At 39.2% G+C, this 22,171-nt stretch overlaps 1 protein-coding gene across 1 annotated transcript in view; it reads right to left on the reverse strand.

Annotated features, from left to right (window-relative positions):
- Positions 1 to 20,811: 20,811 nt before the first annotated feature.
- The window catches only part of galt (galactose-1-phosphate uridylyltransferase), a 105,360-nt gene continuing 104,000 nt past the window's right edge, over positions 20,812 to 22,171 (reverse strand). The window contains exon 12 of the mRNA XM_027141014.2: positions 20,812 to 21,773. The gene's annotated coding sequence lies outside the window, so the exon portion shown is untranslated. The remainder of the gene's footprint in view (positions 21,774 to 22,171) is intronic.

The raw sequence follows: 22,171 nt of genomic DNA on the forward strand, positions 1-22,171 counted from the left end.
CTCTAACAAATCAATCAGAGAGTCAGAGAGAAATCAGAGAGAACTCGTAGTGTAACACAGGCTTTAATCCAAAACAACAGTAGCCACATGGCAATTGTTAACTACAAGCAAAGAATTAACATATAACTTGTCTTGACTGAGGTTTTGTAAGAACTGTTTTTATTAGATCTGTACTTTTATTTTTTACTTAATACACTTTAAAGAAAAAAATGGTATCAATATATACTGATATTCAAGCTTTCAGTATCAGTGCTGGTACAAGACAAGAAAACTTGCCATTATGCATCTCCACAGGGTATTTATACATTAACTAGAGAAAAAAATTAAGAATGTATTTTTTTGTATTTTTCCTACCACCTCTAGAAATATACACACCACCACGAGCATGAACACATCCAAACAGTTGTAAGGATAAAGATCAAGCTAAAGATACAAATCCAGTCCGGACTAGCGCTAGAACGATCAATACGAACATATACACAATAAGAGCCAAAGTCTGTTCGGAGTGTGCAGAAATCAGCACATGTTCCTAGCTTTATTTAGAAAAGACCATGTAAAGGCCAGGTCAGCAGTGAACTCTATCAGATATGAGTTTTATGTCTAACTGTAAGGGCCTGTTCTCATACTTCACCCAGAAAACATCAATATCTGGCACCCACCCTGCACTATATCATTCCATGGCTCTCATTTAGCCATACTTCATTAGCGCTGATCAGTATGAATGATGAACAATATGCCGATGTAATACACTGGGAGCAATATTTCAGATCGATTCTCCCAAGCTCGCGATAAGGCAGCTAGAAAAGCGAATGCGTACATTTTCCAAGCTCAAATACCAAAGCATGTATACAAAGCCTTGCTCCCAGCGTTGCTAATTACGAATATTAGCATCTGAGCTGCTTAGCGACTCCCAGCGCAGATGAGGAAAGATTGAGGAACCCAAGAGAGAAATAGAACCGGCTTTCTCATTATGCTAACCTAAATTACATCCAGTAACCAGGTCATAACCATTGTTTCAATAAAGTAATTTCTGGAAATGTTCTTATGGTTCCCTGTTGTTTGTTATATAATGCATAATCTTGTGCAGGACTTCTTAGTGTGAAGATATTCAGCACAAATGTGTGTTTGTGTTTATGATCGTCTGCGTAGGGACGGTCAAGCGGTGTAAAGTTCAACCTTGTTTTCGTTAATCACACGAATGTGGAGTCAGTTTGTTGCATCCTGGAACTTTATGCTTTATGTCACAGCATCGATTGCAGATTCAAGGAAAACTGTAGATCTTTAATATCTTGGGCTTGATTTACATATATTATTAGGCAACAAACCAATAGTTTCAGGTCTATATACAGAGAAGCAATATTCTCTACAGTGTATAGGTGTCACAACCGAGGATGGAAGGAGACAGACCCGTATGCAGGATAGCTTCAAATGAATGGGGTTTAATAAATAATGAAGACACAGACATAAAAGACGATAACTGAAACAATACAAATGACGACACTTAACGATGACTAGACATGACGAAGGGTAAACGTAACTAGCGATTCCGCGCTGCCATCGGCAATGATGACAATGATGACGCAATAAGGATCAGGTGTGGAGACAGGGAGGGGCAGACGAAGGCGGGGCAGACACGTGACGAGGAAGGTAAACAAAGGCACGTGGCCAACAGTTTGGGCTGAGTCCTGACAATAGGCAAGGCAAGGCAAGTTTATTTGTATAGCACATTTCATACGCAGAGGTCATTCAAAGTGCTTTACATAGAAATTAGAAAACAATTCTCAATTTATAAGAGAGAAAATATATATATATATATGTGAAAAATAAGAAACACGCGATAAAATAAGAATAAAAACAAAGAACAATTAAAGAAAATGAATGTGATTTTAATCAAAACAGTTTCAAATATGTTAAAAAGAATACAACAGGATTAAAAGTGATTTGGATAAAAAGTGCAGTCAGTGTGAAGCAGCACAGCACTCAGTCAGTAAATACAGAGTTAAACAGATGTGTTTTTAATATTGATTTAAAAGTGTCTACTGTTGAAGCACATCTGATCTCTTCTGGAAGCTGATTCCAGCTATAGGTGGCGTAATTAAATGCTGACGCACCTTGTTTTGAGTGAACCCGTGGTATCTCTAACTGACCTGATCCTAATGATCTGAGTAATCAATTAGCATATCTGTAATGTATTTCGGTCCTAAAGCATGAAGTGATTTATAAACGAGTAAGAATACTTTAAATTCTATTCTAAATGTAACTGGAAGCCAGTGTAAGGACCTGAGGACTGGAGTGATGTGCTCAGATTTTTTTGGTTCTGGGCAGAATTCTGGCAGCAGCATATATTTAAATCTCATGCTCTTAACAAAAACACACAAGCTGTCACACGATTTAACAAAGACATAAAAATTCTCTTTCGTCCTCGCTAATTTTTTTCGTCAGGCCAAAAGCAACCATCATCCAGCGCTTTCCTTGAGCTCTGTGTGCCATAACAATGACCTCACGCTTTTAGAATCCATTGTGAACGTAAGGAGAGCAGAACAGAGCTACACACCCAATAGAAATCCAATATTTATTCATCTCAATATTCTTTCTCTCTCACATTTTTTTAAAAGCCTTTATTTGAATTTGTCTGAACTTTAGAAACAGGAAGGTTTCTACAAAGCAAGAGTCAAGTGAGTCAAGAAGCTTTTGTTGTCTTCTGACCATATTCAGTATAGCTGGTGCAGTACAGTGCATAGTGAAATAAAACAAAGCTCCTCCTGTAGGGTGGTTTGTTTATTATCATCCACATAGTGCAAAAAATATCCTTACAGGCTGAGAAAATTAAACAGAATTTTACCACAAATGCCTTGGAGTAGCGTTTTAGGGATCATAGAACCTTCGTTTGGGATTCTGCATCTTGGGGAGATATTCAGATTCCTCCCAACTCCCAATAGTGTTGATACGTGGGTTGGCTTCACTAAATTACCCCTAGTGTGAAAGCGCGTGCATGCTGTCTTTGCCTAGCACACAGTTACCCACAGGGACCAAGTGCGACCCTTGATTTGGGCAAGACGGCTCTATGCTAACATTATATTCTATTCTCTAATTTTACTAACCAGAGACAAAAAGCAATGACCACTTGTTCAACTTTTCTTAAATTTAAAGATTCACAGATAAACTCAGACCAAACTGAAAGTGACTATTAGTCAAAACAAACATATCTTTCATATCAGCATGTCCTTTTCCCCTTAGTGATCCGGTCAACTTTCATTAACATTTGGTCTAATGGTTGCTTCAGCTGGGAAATCATAAAAGCATAACTTTCAGGTGTCACTGGTTTGTGCCAGAAATCACAACACAGTCTGACTAAACTATATATTTTGGCACCTGTTCATCTTTTTTATGGGCAATGAATCAAAAAATGAATTTCATGCTAAAGCCTAATTGGCCAAAGCAAAGCGATATGAGTTTAGTCAGGGGAGATCAGATGGATAGGATGTGACAGGTGGTGCATGGATGTTTTACATCCTCAAAGTAGAACCCAGGAAATCCAGCAATCGTATGCATGAGAATATAAAGGATGAGTCTCATGCCAAAGTCAAATAATTGTAACATCTGTAAAAGGTGCTGAAGTTGTTCAACAGGCATTTCAGAGTCCACACGCAACTAACAGCCCATAACCGAGATTCCTTCCAACTTCATCTTTTCAAACGGCGCTTTGGTGTCACCCTTAAGCACTCCGCTTTTATAAAATGAAATATGAACTGGACATCCTTTCAGTCATCTGCACAGCTGCACCCCGAAGGCGTGGAACAGCTCTGCACAGATCAGCACACATGAATTCAGGATGGAGGCATCAGCGAAGACAGAAGGGAAAATGTACTACCTGTCATCTGGCCTTAAGTGGATATCTAGTTTTCCACAAACATGCATTATTTTCATCACTCTACCACACGGCACGCATCATGAAACAATAAGCTGCCGAAGAAACCCCAGATATCCAATAGTGTGAGAGACACCAGTCGGAAAGCTGAAAGATCTTTAGTCTACTAGATACATCTGTTGTCATTCTAACAGGACATGAGTTATGCATTTTTATTTTCTGCAGGCTTTCCTTCAAGACTTCCAGTCGCTTATTTTACTCCGATTTGCTTCATGCACTAAACGCGGTAAGCATTTGAACAGAGCAGTTATTATTTTAGCAGAGAAAAAAAATGTTTTCTGACTGTTATCATGGCCCAGATCCCTAGAAAAATTCAGAAAAAAAAAATCAGAGAAACCTACAAACGCCCACCTCTCAGAAATGCGTCTCGGGTAAGTACTGTATACGTCTCAGAATTTTTTTTATTTCTTTTTATTAAACAGAATTTATGAAAGCTAATAAATCTCCATTGTACGCTGCTGACCCTTGACGTCTTGGAGGTTCTCTCAGGAAAAGCTGCAGTAGATTGCTTGTCCAGTGCTTTCCTGTGATTAATGTAGCCTACCTATGAGGTCAAACTGAAGCCATCGTGTTTGGAGAAGCATCTTGTTAAGGTCAGGAAGGAAAGAAATCAGAAATCACAGCATTAGGTAATGTGGTCAGTAACTCAGGATATGTCTACACGCACACATTGTTCCAGTCCTGACTATACAGTACGTGTGAAATGATCCTAGAAGATCTGGAGCCTTTCCCAGGAATCATGAATATCCACATGGACACACGGAGAACATGAGTGCAACACACAGGAGAGGTTTGAGAATGCACATGCTGGAGGTTTATTTAGTGATACAATACCAAAATATTAGGTTGTAAGGCGGTTAAAAGTCAATACAGAATGGAGCTTAAAAAAGAAGGCGCTGAAGACATGGACACTGAAGAGTTGGCTAGGCTTCATAACGATTCTTAGATTCGATTCTTCTTAAATTATTTTTAGTGAATTTTAGGGTTGCTGTGGATCTGGAGGAAATTGGGCACAACCCTGAATGGTACACCAGTCTAATGCAGTGCTCCATTCACACACTCTTATACACCTTGGGGCAATTACCAGCATTTGGGAGAGCGTTACCCAGAGGGACTTATATTTGTATCTTTTATACAACTGAGAATTTGAGGGTTAAGGGCCTTGCTCAGCAGTGGCAACTTAGTGGCCCTGGGATTTAAACTCCCAACCTTCTGATCAGAAGTCTAACATCTTTACTACTGAGCTAATTCTTCAAACCCATGAGGACTTTGGAAGAATATACAAATCTGACAGTAACGCGAACTCAGGAGTAAACCGGTAGACCCTGGAATGTTGCTTCCAGTGCGGTGCCACCTCAGCTCACTTTACACACTGCATAAACACAACGTACTTGTGAAGTTGTTCAGTACTCAGGTAAGGGGAACCTCTGCTGGCAGGGATATGCAAAGTCCTGGTCTAATGTGATGATTAGACCTAAACAGTAGCGCAAGCTCCGGGGACCATGAAGATGTAAGGCAGCAGCATATTAAAAGATCTCAGAAAAATACACGCAACCTACAGGATGATAGTATGTAAGAACTATAAAAAAAAAATACTTCTGATTTGTGAATCAGCTCGCACGCACAGAAACGATCATATGGCCTGGTTTCTTGACTGAACCAGTATTTACAGTAGTTGTGTTGTGAAGCATTTCCAAAAATCCAATATGAATTGTGACAATATGTCCAGATACGTTTAGGATGAGGAAAGACAGAGGGCTTATTGTGTATATTGAGTGTCTAAAAATGATATCTATCTAAACGTATATGCTTTGACTTCCCAACCACAGTATTATAAAGCTTCATTATATAAATGAAAAAAAAAAAAAAAGGATCGATATTATTTTTTCTTATGAGTTTTTCTTTATGTGGGTCTTTTAAAAAGTCAAAACAACTACCAGTACTGTAGAGGCTAGAGGCCTATTCCTATTCACCCAATGCCTTTTCTGGGCTTATATTTTTCTAGCAAATTCTTCTATTCAAGTCGATGAGGTCAAAAAACGTATTTTAAAAAAAGCATGCAATCATCTAAGAAAAGAAACACAGCATATTGTCTTTCTCCTTTATCTCCTGTTATGCTGCTACCCGATATGGCACCTGTGAAGAGTGAATGTGGCAGAATGTGTGATTCGCAAGCCTTAGCACCGTGCTGGCGAGGTGTGTACTGAGAAAACTGTTCTCTTTGATGTGCTCTCGGCACTCAATCAAGCTAGTGCTTCGCCTTTGATAAGACGGCTAGGGGAAGGACACCGGGTCGAAAAAGGTCAGTCGTCTGATGATTAAAGAAGGATGTTAACTTCTACAGAGTGCTAGCCACACCTCGGGCTGCCCACTTTGGCCGAAAGGTCTGAAAATCGCTCAGGATCCCGCAACCTGCTTCCCACCAGTGGGTCAGAGACGGACGCCGGTGAAGGAATGCCACCTCTGTGCCCTTGTGCTAATGTTTATTACTTTTGGTTCTTGAGTCGCACAGAGGCCAAGCATATAACAGGCTTCAGACTGGTGAATGATTCACAGCGAGAGCCCTCACAGATCTGGTCCAAATCACAGGAAAATCACTTAAATGTTTATAGGTCCTGACCACATGCCAGAGATCAGGGGAGACTACTTTCCCATGCGACGGGTTGAATTGATATATACACACGAGGCTTGTATGGTGATATTGGCAGTGGAATTGGTTTTGCTACATTACACCACTTTAAACGGTTTAATCAACCATCGTGGAACTTTCTTGGCCTAATTAGGTGGTGCTAAATACAGAACGAGACAGTCATGAAGCTCTTTCGGTGAGTCAATTTAACATAATTTATGAAGACCGGACTCATTTTCATGTCTGGTTTCAATTAGAGTGACCTTGGAATTTTGACTACTAAACTCTCCCTGAAAAGTAGCATGTTACACAGCAGTGAAACTTTAGCCGAGCGATTGAAGAAACGAAAGCAAAGTGCAGCGTGAGACCGGGCTCCAGCAAAGCTATGAACATGTTTTTCTTTGTGTTCATTGGTCTGAGTTGAGTTATATTTGAGCACACAGGTAGATCTGAGGGAGAATAAACAATGCGACATGGCTGTAAAGAGAACAGGAACACAAGGAAACTTTGCATCGATGCGTGTAGCACTGCTTCCAAAGTTCACTAATTTCTTAGGAGAATAGACCTGGAGCAGTGGATTTGCTTAACCTAAATGAGGTTCATTCATCCATTTAATAACTTGCAAAATAACCCTTCCGAACCTTCGAGCTGAGCGGGAGGAAAAGCAGTTGCTCTGAAGTAGCGAAGCGCCTGAGGGAGAAGGTATTGAGTTGTGTTACGTTAATAGCATCTTCCCACACTCTCATTTAGAACAAAGAAAGAACCTTAAAGGGTTTTTTTAGCACGATGACAGATGAAACACGGTAAGTCGAACGCACTAGGATATCATTACAGTTCCTGTGTGTTCACACCTTATACACAGTGGGGACTTTGCTACCTGGCAAATCTTCAGACTGGCATTATATTCCCGAGCACGCAGCACCCGTCCCGTCCCTCTCACTGCAGATCTCAGGTGGCATTCATCAAACGCTCCACCACACCACGTCCTACACTTGAGTGATTAGACGAGCTACTGCCTTCTTCCGTGCCTTTTCTCTGCCAAGTGGAGCTGGTGGGAGGAAGGACGGGTGTCTTTCTACCTGTTTTAGAATCCATTGCCGATGGAATTACAATAAAAGATGCATTAGGAAGCTGAAGCTATTTGAGCTGAAGCATTTATTCTTCAGTTTGGCAACACCTCTGTAGCTAGTAATGTGGGAAAAGAGCCAAACTTGCGTGGGTTGTTTTATCACACAGCCAATTAATTCCTCATCTGTTGTGGGTATTTATAGTTTTTTAGATTAAAACATATTTATAACCGCACAATGGCGTCATATTAAACCTGCATGACTTCTGGACTGCTTTAAAGTGACACGTCTGAGTCCAAGGGTTACGTTTAAGTATATGTACAGATACCCAAAGTGGCTGCTGTGTATCCTGTGTAAATTAGACATGTACTAATAACACAAGCCGGCAGAATGGAAATCGACTTATCAGACATTTTCAATCAGTATAAACAAATGAATGATTTTATCATCGCAAGACCGACATAAAATGATTCGGGACACTTTCAGCGCGAGATGGTTTTTCTCTCTGTTGGGATAAACATACACAGTATTTTAGTGGTTGAAGATAACGCCTTTAAATTGTTTATGAACAAGCACTTTGGGCATCTCAGAGAGCAGAAATGGGTTTGATATCAACATTTACTTTGAAGATAGAAACAAATTCTTAAAGCCCCGAGTGTCTAGTTTTATCTGAGCCATTAACCACTACTGTGGAGTAACAAGGCAAAGGAAATAAATTCAAGGCTGAATATGGACACAACAAAACAGGCACAAAACCACTTTTTGGCATGTGGTGAAAAGAACGAATGCACTCATTCATCTTTTCCATGTAAACGACAGTTTAATTATTGGCAAACTGATCTGGTAAAACTTCAGGACAGGAAAACAATCCCACTTCACACCACCATGTTGTGGTTAGCACGTTCGCCTCACACCTCCAGGGTTGGGTGTTCGATTCCCGCCTCCGCCTTGTGTGTGTGTGCCTCGGGGGTTTCCTCCGGGTACTCCGGTTTCCTCCCCTGGTCCACATGCACGGTAGGTTGATTATCATCTCTGGAAAATTGTCGGTAGTGTGTGTGTGTGTGTGTGTGAGTGAATGAGAGTGTTTGTGTGTGTGCCCTGTGATGGGTTGGCACTCTGTCCAGGGTGTATCCTGCCTCGATGCCCGATGACGCCTGAGATAGGCACAGGCTCCCCGTGACCCGAGTAGTTCGGATAAGCGGTAGAAAATGAATGAACGAATGAATGAATGAATACATCCACAGTCTTATTGTATTCAATATCTAAATGTCTGTGAAGGAATGCAATGAGGGAACACATAATACAAGGCATTTAGAAACAGAAACAGTCTCTGTTACAGCAATGAGATTGAGGTTTAATGGTCTGTTTTACCACTAGCACTGTTCCTCTGTTCAGTTTTTGTGCTTCACCATTAGGTCAGATCCTTAACCAGCCCATCTCCCACTCTAATGTATCTCATCGATCATGACTCACTAAGCAGTGTGGATACTGAGAGCCGTTTAGTCATCGTAACCTTGAAATCAACCCTATCACAAAGATCAGGTAATCTGCTTTCCCGTTCCTCCTCCTAATAAGCCTCTTATCCCACCCCCCAACCCCCCCAACCCCCAACTGCTGTGCTTTTAATCATTAAAAACTGGGGGGACATCGATTTCAGATGTAAATTCCTATTTAAGAGTTATAAAAGATGTGCATCTAGACATGGGCCATTGGAAGAGGAGTAAATCAGAGAAGACTGAGATCACACAACTAAATGATTCAATTCAGTTTTATTTATATAGCACTTTTAACTATGGACATTGTCTCAAAGCAGCTTTACAGAACATAAGATTCAAGATTAATATTAGACTTATATTTAAACGTGTTTGTATTTATCCCCAATGAACAAGCCTGAGGTGACTGAGGTGACTGTGGTGAGGAAAAACTCCCTTAGATGGAAGAGGAAGAAACCTTGAGAGGAACCAGACTCCAAAGTGAACCTCATCCTCATTTGGGTGACACTTTAGGGTGTGATTATAAATAATGTCCTTTCTACACTCAGATACAGGCTGACAATCGTGTATTGATCAAGAGGTCGTTGTCTTCAAAGACCACATGTAGTTAGCATCTTCTCTTCCCTCTTTAAATGATAAAGAAATCAAAAATAAACAGTGGTTTTAGAGCTCTTGGTAACATTGTGAGAAAGAAGCACACGAGGTAATCAGTCTCAGCATTTCTATGTAAAGTATCGTCGTCCGCTAAAGCAAATATTTCACCTCTGGACATTGCGTCCGTGCCAAACAGTCTGGCATCAAAACTACTCCGAGATTCATTACATATGTGTCTAGGATTCATTACATAGAAACGAGACACTCATGTACTGTAGCATATCATCCATTGACATTCAACATACCATTGCAAATGAAAAATCCACAGCCCGGCAGGCTATTATCTATATTTTCATGCCCCGAGCAGAAAGTTCAGAAACAAGACTACGACATGAACAGTGTGGTAAAATGAGCCGTCACGCTTATTCCCCGACACTGTCAGTGTTTTTAATAAATATCCAAACTGGCAGAATACTAACGCAGCCCTGAAGGAATCTCATCCAGAAAACTGGCCTGGTATCTGGTACACTCCCCATAAGACCATTATCATGTTTCACTTTCTGAACCCCATCCCAAAAAGCAGCACTGTTCTCGGGAAAAAAAGAGTGGAAAAAAAGAAGACCTTAAATATTAGAGCGATAGTTGGTTGGCCGATGTGATCCCTCGTAGCTGTAAGGGCTGGGCTTCAAAAACACCGTAATCAAACCTCATCAATCTTTTTTTTTTTTTTTTTTGCATTCCGACGAACTGCAAATTCTGTTTGATCCAAAAGAGCTGTAAGTTTATGAAAAGAAAAAATGATTACGTGGTGAAACGATCGAACGTGTGTGAGGAACACTAACACGCTAACACAAGCCAAAGAATGTGATTTCAAATTTGATTTTGATTAGAAAAAATGAGCTGCAAACAATAACGGGGTTGAAATGAGGTATTTTAATCAATCATCCGTTTAACACAGAATAGTCAGTGAGTGTGTGAAAGCTTAGAATATGGTAAATAAAACACACACACACACACACACACACACACACACACACGAAGATTCTGACAATTCTTCTTAATGTTGTTAACATTATTCTGAAATACAGTAATATGTTTTGCTGAATGTCGAACAAAAAAAAATGTGGTTGCGAAAAAAATTTTTTTTTGTATTTTTGTAGTATTTCGTCTCCCAACATGTCTTGTAACGTAGCACCTGGAAATATCATAATATAATTATAATTTTCGCCCTAATTTTCCTCACACTGTTATTCTTATAACAGTTGTTGAACTAGCAAAGATTTATTCTGTAACTGGAGGGCATGGTGTTGATAATCTAAACGCACACACATACACACACATACACACACACACACACACACACACACACACACACACACACGCTTCCTGTGTATACCTTCTGCTCCGTTTTTAATTAGCCGAATGGCTCTGTTGACTAGCGCTGGCTCAGGATTTAGCCATCTGCAGCACGGACCATGAGTCCTGACTAGCGAGCTTTTAATACGTTCAGTCAAGCAAACCCAAACTGTGTGTCTGCATACGTGACAAAGAACGTGTCAGAATTTTGGTTCGGTTTCACCCCGAAAACGAAGTGAGTGCTGATTGCTGGTGTTCAATCTGGGAAGCAGCAAATAAATAACATCTATTTATGTTGTAAACTGAAAAGTTCTCCATGAAACAGTAAATATTTGTGATGTGTTTACAGAATCTGGTGCTAATTCGCTGCTATATTTTCATTATTCCTGTGAGAAGTTAGCAGTTCTATGCGGCTCTGGTGTCATTGGTACAGTACACTAGTGCAATGGTGTTTCATAAGAGAGAAAAAAAGGTTCAACCATCTCAAAAAGTTGGTCCTAGACACAGCGGAGATGTAGCACAGCTAGTCAGAGATGGATGAGGCGGCAGCAGTAGAGGTATTAGCATGAAAGTTGACGTGAGTAAAGTTTACAAATGAGAAAGTAAAAGATTTGGACAAACTAAAGCACTGCTGCATCGCTTTTTTTCCTTATTTGTCAGTGAGTCTGGATAAATTTGTCCCCTAATAAAATATATTTAGATGTATGTACTTTCTCGACCATTAAAATAAAAAAAATCCCATGATGGAATGACAAAATCCTAGCGCTTTCTTAATTCCTTTTCCGCCAACTATACAGTAAGTTAATAGACATTCTACTACAGTTAACATATGGCAACATTTTGCCATTACAGAATTCCCCCAACACGTGGTCCTTAGTGTGTGTGGCCAGTGCTGCGACAACGTTAACGCCGCCACAATAAACACAGACCACCGGCTTCCTCTCAATGTGGAAGCTGCCAGAGCTGCTGCGGCTACACACTGATCACACCGATTCACACTCATCACGGCCCCCCACCCAGACCAACCAGAGCAGGCCGGACACACACACAGAGCGCCATACCCCAGGTTTCTGTCAAGGCTTCATGTTCCTGACAGACATCGATTTTAACGTGACTTACATCCTTCCTCTTTTTAATTAGTAGCTCTGCCACACCTCATGATTGCACCCCGAGTGAGACTGGCATTACGGCCGGATCCACATGCGAGCGGCTCGGTTTAATCCTCTTTCCCCTGGGAAAACACTCGTCCACGGTTGCATATGTTTTGCAGGGGTTATAGCAGCAGGTTCTCACACACAAGTAAACAAGCTCCCAAGCTGCAGATTTAGAAGCAGTGTGTGTAAGCCTGAGTGTGTATGCATTAGCATAATTTAAAGCAAAAATGTACATAATTAAAGGTTGGGGTAGATTAGCGGGGTGCTAATGCCCAGGTCACTCTTGACCAAAAACTGCAGTAGTAGTGTAATAATAATAAATGAACAGTACAAGAATACAGAACTAGTAGTAGTAGTAGTAACAGTAATGATATTAGTAGAAAATTATTAGTAGTAATAAAGGTAATGTCAGAAGCAGTTATTATATTAATTTCATGTTATTATTAGTAGTACTAGTGGAAAGAGTATAAATCAGAGTAGTAATAGCATAATTATGAATAGTAATAACTAAGAGTAGTAATAATAATAAAAGTAATAGTAGTAGTAATAACAATAATTTTATGAAGTAGTGGTGGCAGTAGTGTAGTAATAAAAGTAATAGTGTTATTATTAGAATTAGAAGTAGTAGTAGTAGTAGTAGTAATGGTAGTAGTAGTAGTAGTAGGTAAAGGAATAGTAGTAATAATAATAAAAGTAATAGTAGTAGTAATAACAATAATTTTATGAAGTAGTGGTGGCAGTAGTGTAGTAATAAAAGTAATAGTGTTATTATTAGAATTAGAAGTAGTAGTAGTAGTAGTAGGTAAAGGAATAATAAAAGTAGTAGTAGTAGCAGTAGTAGTAGTACAAGTAATAGTAATAGTAGTAGTCATAATAAAAGTAGTAGAAGTAGTAGTATTAGTAGTAATATAAGTAATATTATAATTATTAGTAAAAATTAAAGTAGTAGTAGTAGTAGTAGTAGTAGTAGTAACAATAAAACTAGTATTAGCAGTAGTATTAGTAGTAAAACTACTACTGTTTGGGAAGTGGTGACTCAAGAAATTAAGGCTCTGGGTTGTTGATCAGAGAATCAAGGTTCAAGCCCAAGTACTGCTATGCTACAACTGTTGGGACCTTTCTGCTCCAGGGGCACTGTATCATTGCTGACCCTGTACTCTGACCCCAACCTACAAACTTAAGATACACGAAGATAGAATTTCACTTTGCTGTAACATATATGTGACAAGCAAGCGCTTCTTCTTGTAAAGGTATTATTAATAATAACAATATTAGTAGTGTAAGTAGTAATATTATTTGTAGTAGTAGTAATATTATTGTTATTATTATTTTTAGTAGTATTACGAGCATTATTGATATTATAATTATTAGTGGTACTTAGTAGTAGTAATAAAAGAAGCATAACTAAGTGTAAAACTACTAGTAGTAGTAACGGTAGTATTAATAATAATTAATATTAGTAATAGTAGTGTTGGTAGTAACACAAAAGTAATTGTACTATTATTAGTAATTTTATAATAACAGTAAATAATGAAGAACATCAGCTCATCACACTCTCAGGACATTATAAGTATTTATTTGTAGTAAATATGTATTTTTTAAGACATTATTAAACATTATGAACAAATTCGGGCTGCTTGTTGCCTGATACAGGACTCACCAGTTCTCGTTATTCTAGTAACACTGACACTAATCATCACATCTGCATACCGTTAGTCCAGATTACATGTAACATGCACGTAAGAGGAGATTTTTTTCTTTTCTTCCTACATTCTGCACATTTATGGTATATATAAACACTTCAATGCAGCACTGAACTGCAATTAAGATGAAATTCTTTCAGATTGGCACAGAAATCTCAGAAAGTAAACAGAAAATCCCAAGCATGTTTCTGTTATACGAATCTTTCAGTGCTCTCGTAAACACACACTTCCTCCGAATCCAGTAAGAATAACATGAGTAATGTTCCTGAAAACACGCCCCGTATTTCACTCATCGTCATGAAAGCTAATCCTGTTGTTCGTTCAGGTAACAGGTCCTTGTTCGACAAAACGCAAAAGGAATACACAGACGAGCACCGGGATCTGAACAGAATAAGATGAGGAGGTTGAGGAGGAAGGTGAGGGGTAATGCTAATCACGGTGCGCTACCTTTCCGTAGGCTTTCCTAGGGTTCTGCATAACACAGGCATTGCAGTTTGACAGACAAAATAAAACGTGCTTATTTACTCGGAAGGCAAATCCTTAACGATCAGAGAAAAAGTGCCGTCGTCTGCAATAATCCGAGCCTTTATGTTAAGAATTCTTATAATGAAGGACACAACTTTGTTGCTTAGTCGGTGTATTTTAAAAAGACTTTACCCAAAGACTTTATCGCTACCTGCTCAAGGTTGTGGCTTTTGGCAAACAAAGTTAATGATCTACTAAGCAAAATAGAAGAGAGAAATTATTGGAACTTTCGAACATTAAACGTTGCTTTTTTCTGGTCAGCCTTCTGCTTTTCTTCTGTTTATTGGATCTCCAGAAGTTAAATCTTGTCAAGTAATGACGGATAGAACGTCAGCTGTAGGAAAGATAAAATGGGGTTGACGATAGTCGAGGCAAAACCTCTGGTCCGATTTGCCCTCAGATAGACAAAATTAATGATGTCTGTCTGCTGCGTGAAGTTTCTCAGCTTGTAAAAGTACGAGCCGGTAAAGCAGCATGCAGGCTTGTGTAACACTCAGGTCGCACGTTCTCCAAACAAGCAGCTGCAACCGGAGGCAGGCGACAGATGGAGAAATTGGCTTTGGATGACACTATAAAAACAACCTCTCGATATGTGGAGCATTGAACCGGTGCAGCGTTTCAGCGTTAATCAAAGCATCGTGTGTTTGTAGGTTATGGTTGAGGTTTAGCGACAGACATAGCATGCGACTTCGCAGGTGTCTAATCAGCTAATCAGGCTTGCTTTAGAAATAGTGAATTCTGAATTGGACTTTTTTTGTTTTTGTTTACTGAAATTTCTCCACCATGGCTTACAACCTTGAAGGATTTTTCGGACTCCATCCAACTTGAAATTTTTTTTTTAAGTAATATTAAGTGTTGTATACATTGCTGCATTAATAAACAGTCACTATATAATGTCAGTTATATCAAAGCATACTACAGGTTCATACTGGGAAAATATCAAGACAAACTACAACATTTTCTCTCAAGCATTCAAATAAAATATCTTAAACATACAACTCAGTGTGAGGAGTTGGAGCTAGCAGAACAAAGCAGTATACAACGCTGGAGTGATTAGCATTATTATCAGTGTTGGACTATAAGGAATTTCGACGTAATAAAGACAGCTGTACTGTTCCAAACCTAAAAGAAAATCCCTTTCCATTATATAACTAATTCATCACTAAATTAGCTAGCTAATGTTTTTGTTGCCTTTTGGCTGCTCTCTGTTTAGGGTCCCCACAGTGGATTATCCGCTAGGCATATTGTGACTGGCACAGATTTTAGAATAGAATTAAACTGTTTTTGTCACATATACATTACAGAACATCAAAATTCTTTCTTCACATATCCAAAATTTGGAGTTTGGGGTCAGAATGCATGGTCAGCCATGATACAGCACCCTTGGTGCAGAGAGGGATAAGGGCCTTGCTCAAGGGCCCAACAGTGGCAGCTTGAACCTCGATCCTTCAATCAACAAACTTGAACATTTACCGTTTTAAACCACCGCTGCCACAAAATGGTTGGGAATGTTCCCTGATCAGGAATCGAACCCAGGTCACAGCAGTGAGAAACAAGACCCTGCTGCTGGACCACCAGAAAAACCTAAAGTATCTAGCTAATAAACTTAAATTCAGATCAACCAACTAACATTATTGAGAACTATCCTAACAGCATATACGTGTGGACATACGGACATGTGCGCCGTTCAAGGCAATTGCATAAACTGAGAAAACAAATACACAGTTAAATATAATGTTCCATTCCATCCATGACTGATTAATACTAAGTAGCTTATTCATTACTTTAGCATAATACACAAACCCATGATCAGGAAAAACTAATCAAATATAAATACAAATACCTGAACCACTATTGTTGTTTTTTTTTTATGAAAGCTTACCACAAAGAGTGTAGCTAAGGCTACATGTTTGCATCAGGACCTAAAAAAGAAATAAATAAGCATGTACACAGCACAACAGATAAACGGACACAAACGAAAACGTATACGGTCTTTAAAAAATGTCTTATTGCATTGCAAAGTACAACTGCAGAAGCCGGTGGGACGACTGACAGGAAGAAGACGAGTGGGAGGAAGGTTGAAAGTGGGTGTGAGGACGGTTCTGCAGGACAGCTTTCCATTTCTCGGCTCATTTGCGGTGAGTACGTACAGGTGTCCGTGTACACACACCATATACACACACAGTGGGGGTTGCGCAGTGTGCGAGCATCTGCTCGCCAAAGTACAGTTAGCACTGTGCATTTTCGAGGACGATGGGGCAAAGCAAATAAGAAACACTTCACAGGGCCTTCTGGTCCTACTCAGATTTCAATCTGTGTTCTCATTTAAAACACACACACACACACACACACACACACACACACACACACACACACACACACACACACACACACACACACACACACACACACACACACACACACACGTGTTTAGCTGTTCTGATGATTCAAATTGGGCATGTAATTCCAGCCTAAAAACGTTTATTGGCGTTTTCTGTATACGTTTATTGGTGTGTTCTGTATATTCCAGCTTTGATCACGCCTGATGGAGCTGTGGTCCATCTCATGTAGAATGTTCCACAATTTGTATGTGTATTTGCTTTGTGCTCTAAATATTCCGATCTGGACCATGATCTGGATCAGGATTTATACTCAAAGTGGGTGTGACATAATCCAGAGGGTTTAAATATGTCACCTAACCCTGGAAAGAACACACACACACACACACACACACACACACACACACACACACACACACACACACACACACACACACACACACACACACACACACACACACACACACACAAAAATGCTGGAAAGAAAAAACACCCAGAAAAAGCAGCATAATCAGGACGGTTCATAATTTCTCTCAACAAAGATCTGCACAGGATGTTGTAAATCCTGAGATATTTCCAGATAAACATAGCAGAGTTCTACTTCCCTAAACCTAACCTGCTAGTAATTTAACCCAGGCAGTTATTAATGAGGGCTGCAATAAATTTGATCTTGGATGCAGGATCGTTTCTTTTTAAAATATTTCCATTATGACGTGTCAAACTGCATCACACTCTCACAACACAGAAATCCATGCACAAACACACACCTCCATGTTGTGGAAACTTGGAATTAGCAAATAAAATTGCTTGGCAGATTTTGCTCCTCCTCCTGACAGATGTTCTTCGCACAGGTGACTGTGCTCAGATAGACTTCGTCCACAAAGATAGAGGACCAGACGCTTGTGTAAGAGGAAGGGTGTGAGACGTTCACACCTGTGACCGTGTGTGTGTGTGTGTGTGTGTGTGTGTGTGTGTGTGTGTGTGTGTGTGTGTGTGTGTGTCTGATGCAATTTGACATACTGTAATAGAAATGTTTTCCTGTGTGACAGCAGCAGAGTCAGCAGGAGAAGGTGTAATGAGAACTTCACATCAGGGGGTGTAACGGTATGGTGTACGCTGTGATAAGGAAATCTGGGAATAAATTGAACAGATAAACTGATAATATGTTAATACATTCTGACTTAAATGGTAAAAGCAGCCTCCCCGTATATCAGACATCGTTTATCACCCAGTGTCCTGCACATTTCAGGGGTTTTCCATCTGATTCAACTAAACAGCTAAATTAACAGTGTTTCTGTGAAGCGGCTGTGTGCATTGGAGGTGTAAGAAAGGTGTCAGACAGGGGGGATTCTCCAGGACCAGGACTGGCAACCTGTAATCTAGTGTACTGTATCAGAATTAGAAATAACTACTGACTAATTGTACAAAGCCTAGCATGTACTGTCGTAGAGTATATTATATTAAACTATAATAATTACGGGAATTCATACATCATAACGTTTATTATTACTCATCATTTTTCCACTTACTGTACTGTGTCTTCTTCTTCTTCTTCTTCTTCTTCTTCTTCTTCTTCTTCTTCTACTTTCAGCTTTTCCCGTTAGGGGTCGCCACAGCGGATCATCTGTTTCCACTTACTCCATCCTTGGCATCCTCTACTCTCACACCAATTACCTTCATGTTCCCATTTACCACATTTATACATCTCCTTCCTCTTGACCTCATACCCGCAGCTCCATCTCCAACATCCTTCTACCAATATAACGAATTCCCTCCTCTGTACATGTCCAAACTATCTGAATCTAGCCTCTCTGACCTTGTCCCCAAAACAACCAACCTGGGCTGTCCCTCTGATGTGCTTCTTCCTAATCCTGTCCATCCTCATCAATCCTAAAGAGAACCTCAACATCCTCATCTCTGCTACCTCCATCTCTGCCTCATGACTTTTCCTCACCGCTACAGTCCCTAACCCATACAGCAGAGCTGCTCTCACTACTGTCTTGTCGTAGACCTTTCCTTTGATTCTTGCTGACACTTTTCTGTTACACAACACTCCTGACACTTTTCTCCACCTACTCCACCCCCCTGTACTCGCCTCTTCACCTCTTTTCCACGACTTACTGTACTGTGTTTGTATTCTAATTCTAACTAGACTTTAGATATTCTAAATTTTTAGTTCGATATTTTTTGTAAACCTGCTCATTTTTTTTTTCAACCTGGACAAGTTTTTACATTTGTTATATTAGCTAGTTAGCTTTAGCTTGCTAGTTATATTTTAAATTCGATCCTTAAATTTGTCTGCTTGTTTGTTTTGTTACCTTGCCAGCTAGCTTTGTTTTTGTTACCAATATGCTACAGCATTCAAAAACATTCACTGAACACTAAGCCAAAGGCTAAAGGTCTAGGTTTATTTAAGAAATATATTGTCCTTATAACTGACCGCTTACGAATTATGTTTTTTATGTTAAAAGCTAGATAGGTTTTTTTACACTCCTGTAGAGACTTGCCTCGCCACTTCTACATTTAATTGAGTAGTATCTTTGACCCAGCACTCTGACTTTTATCGAAATAGTTTCTCTCTGCTCTTTATCCCACTCGATAAGATCAGATACGATTTTTTTGGCAGTACAGATGCACAAGCTCCGTCCACATCAGAACATGTTTTTATAAAGGCTTTACACAAGGTTCTGTGAACACCAGTTGTCACATAAATTGTATTATGCTGATGTTTTTATTTTTATTTTTTATACTTTTATATGTAGTGATGAAGTACAGTGATGTGGGATGAGCTTCTGACCCCTTGAACAGTTTAAACCCGTCTCATCTGCCCTTATAGAACCTCACAATAGTGCGCACATCAAAAAAGACCTAAGAGCCCAGGGTAAGATCGATCGATCGATTGATCGATTGATCGATCGATCGATCGATCGATCGATCTATCTATCTATCTATCTATCTATCTATCTATCTATCTATCTATCTATCTATCTATCTATCTATCTATCTATCTATCTATTTATTTATTATGTGATTATTATTGTGTGAATCTAGCTGCAAACTAAACAGTGTTATTACCTTTACATAAATGCCATTTGGAAGGCAATCTTATCAGGCGCTTTAGAAGTTTCTGTCAATGAGCACCGACGCTGGTTCACAAGGTCGCAGACTAAAAATGATCAGTCTAAGAAATCCAGCAAGAAGAGCAAACAGACTGATTGATTTGTTTGTATGTTCAATTATTGATTTATAATAGCCAAGTGTTTCAAAGTATTTTTTGTTTTTGAAGTATTTCAGGAAGAAATATTTTTATACATAATTCATTTTTTCTTTTTTTGGCCTAGCCATCATACCTAATATTAGTATTATCACTACAACATTGTTATTGAAACTGTCGTCGAAAGTAGCACCACACTATGCCATGATCTTATCACGATTTATATATTTATTTGTTTGTTTGTTTATATTAGTTTGATTGTTTGTTTATTTATTTATTTTAATTAGTTTAAGTATTTCAGGAAGAAATATTTTTGTTATTATTTGTTTTTGGTTTTTTTATCTTTTTTTTTTTGAACTAGCAGTCATAACTTTATTTGTATTATCACTACAACATTGTTATTCAAACTGCAGGCGAAAGCAGCACCACACTATGCCATGATCTTTTCACTATTCCATCTCCAGAACAAATCCTGTGATGTGTAGAGACTAATATAATGACACAAGGGCTCCGGGACCTTGACATGTCCGCACAATGCCGATTAACATTCACAACCATCTGTCACGGTCTTTCTGAATTGAACTGAAAAAAAGATGTCCTACCTTCCAAATGTGATGCACTGCTTCAAATTCTTGTAGGAATGAAAGACAGGAAATAAACCTGGCTGTGGTTTTTGTAGGACGGTCAGAGATCCTGAATGCGGTTCTCAGTAGGAAAAAAAAAATGTTCAACGACTTTAGTCAAATAAATCAAATAAATAAATAAATAAATGAAAAATAAAATTCTTTTTATTTTATTTGTACTGTACTTTTAACAATGAACATTTTCCCAAAGCAGCATTACAGGATTATAAAAATAAATTATTCAGCATTACAGTATAAAAATGCTAGTCTTAAAAAAAAATGCTAAAGTCTAAATGTGATGGTGACAAGGAACAACTCCTTCTGATGATAACAGTAAGAAACCATGACTCAACAAGGAGCCAATTGTCATCTGGGTGACACCAGAGAGTCTGATTATACAGTAAATCATTTCCTTTCTATAGCAGTAGTTTATATTTGTAATGTTGCAACCAGGAACAACTTATGAGTATAAGGACCTTTGTGAATTCATTATAGTTTTAACATGACTTCCTTTCAGCCATTCACCTGGCAGAAGAAATAAGGAGGCTTCCTCAGACATGCGGTGTAGTCATGATGCACAAGCTTACCGTACAACGTTATAGATATATCGCTAAAAGCTGTAAAAACAAAACAGATCCTGTCATTATTAGCATGCCGCACCGCCAAGAGAATCCACACCGGATTGATCCCGGGACAAACTTTTTAATAAACACATATCTCCTTATGGATTGCACAGAGGCAATGGGTAATGGGACCCGTGACCTATGAATTGTGCAAGAGATAGATGAGATGCTGCAAGGTTTCAGGACGTGTTGTGCTGGCACCAGCGACGCTCTCATGGAAATCAGAATGATCGATCAGAATTGATACTCCACCTCGGAGCAGAGAGCCATCCGTAACGTGCCACTTTTAATGAGAAAAGTGTAGAGTTCGGAGAGGTCCAGGATGAAGGATAGCCAGAGAGGATGACGTGAAGGAGCGGCAAAGCTCCCTGGGGAACATGTTCAGGCAGCAGATGACAGGACAAGGACCCAATATATGGTGGAAGACAAATGACCACCTTGGCCCAAAGATAACGTTATCATCCATGTCTCCTTTGTGCATATACCCGACACTTGAGCTTGTTCGGAAGTAAGAGCAGCAAAATTCTTTAAAAAAAAATTAGAAATTAAAAAAAAGGACACAATCCAACAAAAATATATGAAAGCTCCTTTATATTAAACAAGATGACAGAGATAGTATATTATTGACATTTCACTATCAGACCCGGAATACAAAGCATCAGTCACTGTTTTTGATTGATCATTCTAAAGATCGTGTTCAGTTGAAGTAAATGAGCTGACTTCAGGGACTCAGAACTGCTCAAATGGTTACTCTACTACTTTGACATTTCCCCCTCAGACTAAACAGGAGAAACACAAGATATATACTTCAGAAATGACATATTCTGGCAATGCATCTTGACACAAATAGCTTTTTTTTTTTTTTTTACAGGTATGGTGCTGCCGATTTTTCCCAGGCCTAAATAATTGATATAGAGGACATA

Source organism: Tachysurus fulvidraco, chromosome 20 (assembly GCF_022655615.1).
Source record: "Tachysurus fulvidraco isolate hzauxx_2018 chromosome 20, HZAU_PFXX_2.0, whole genome shotgun sequence".
NCBI classification, from domain to species: domain Eukaryota; kingdom Metazoa; phylum Chordata; class Actinopteri; order Siluriformes; family Bagridae; genus Tachysurus; species Tachysurus fulvidraco.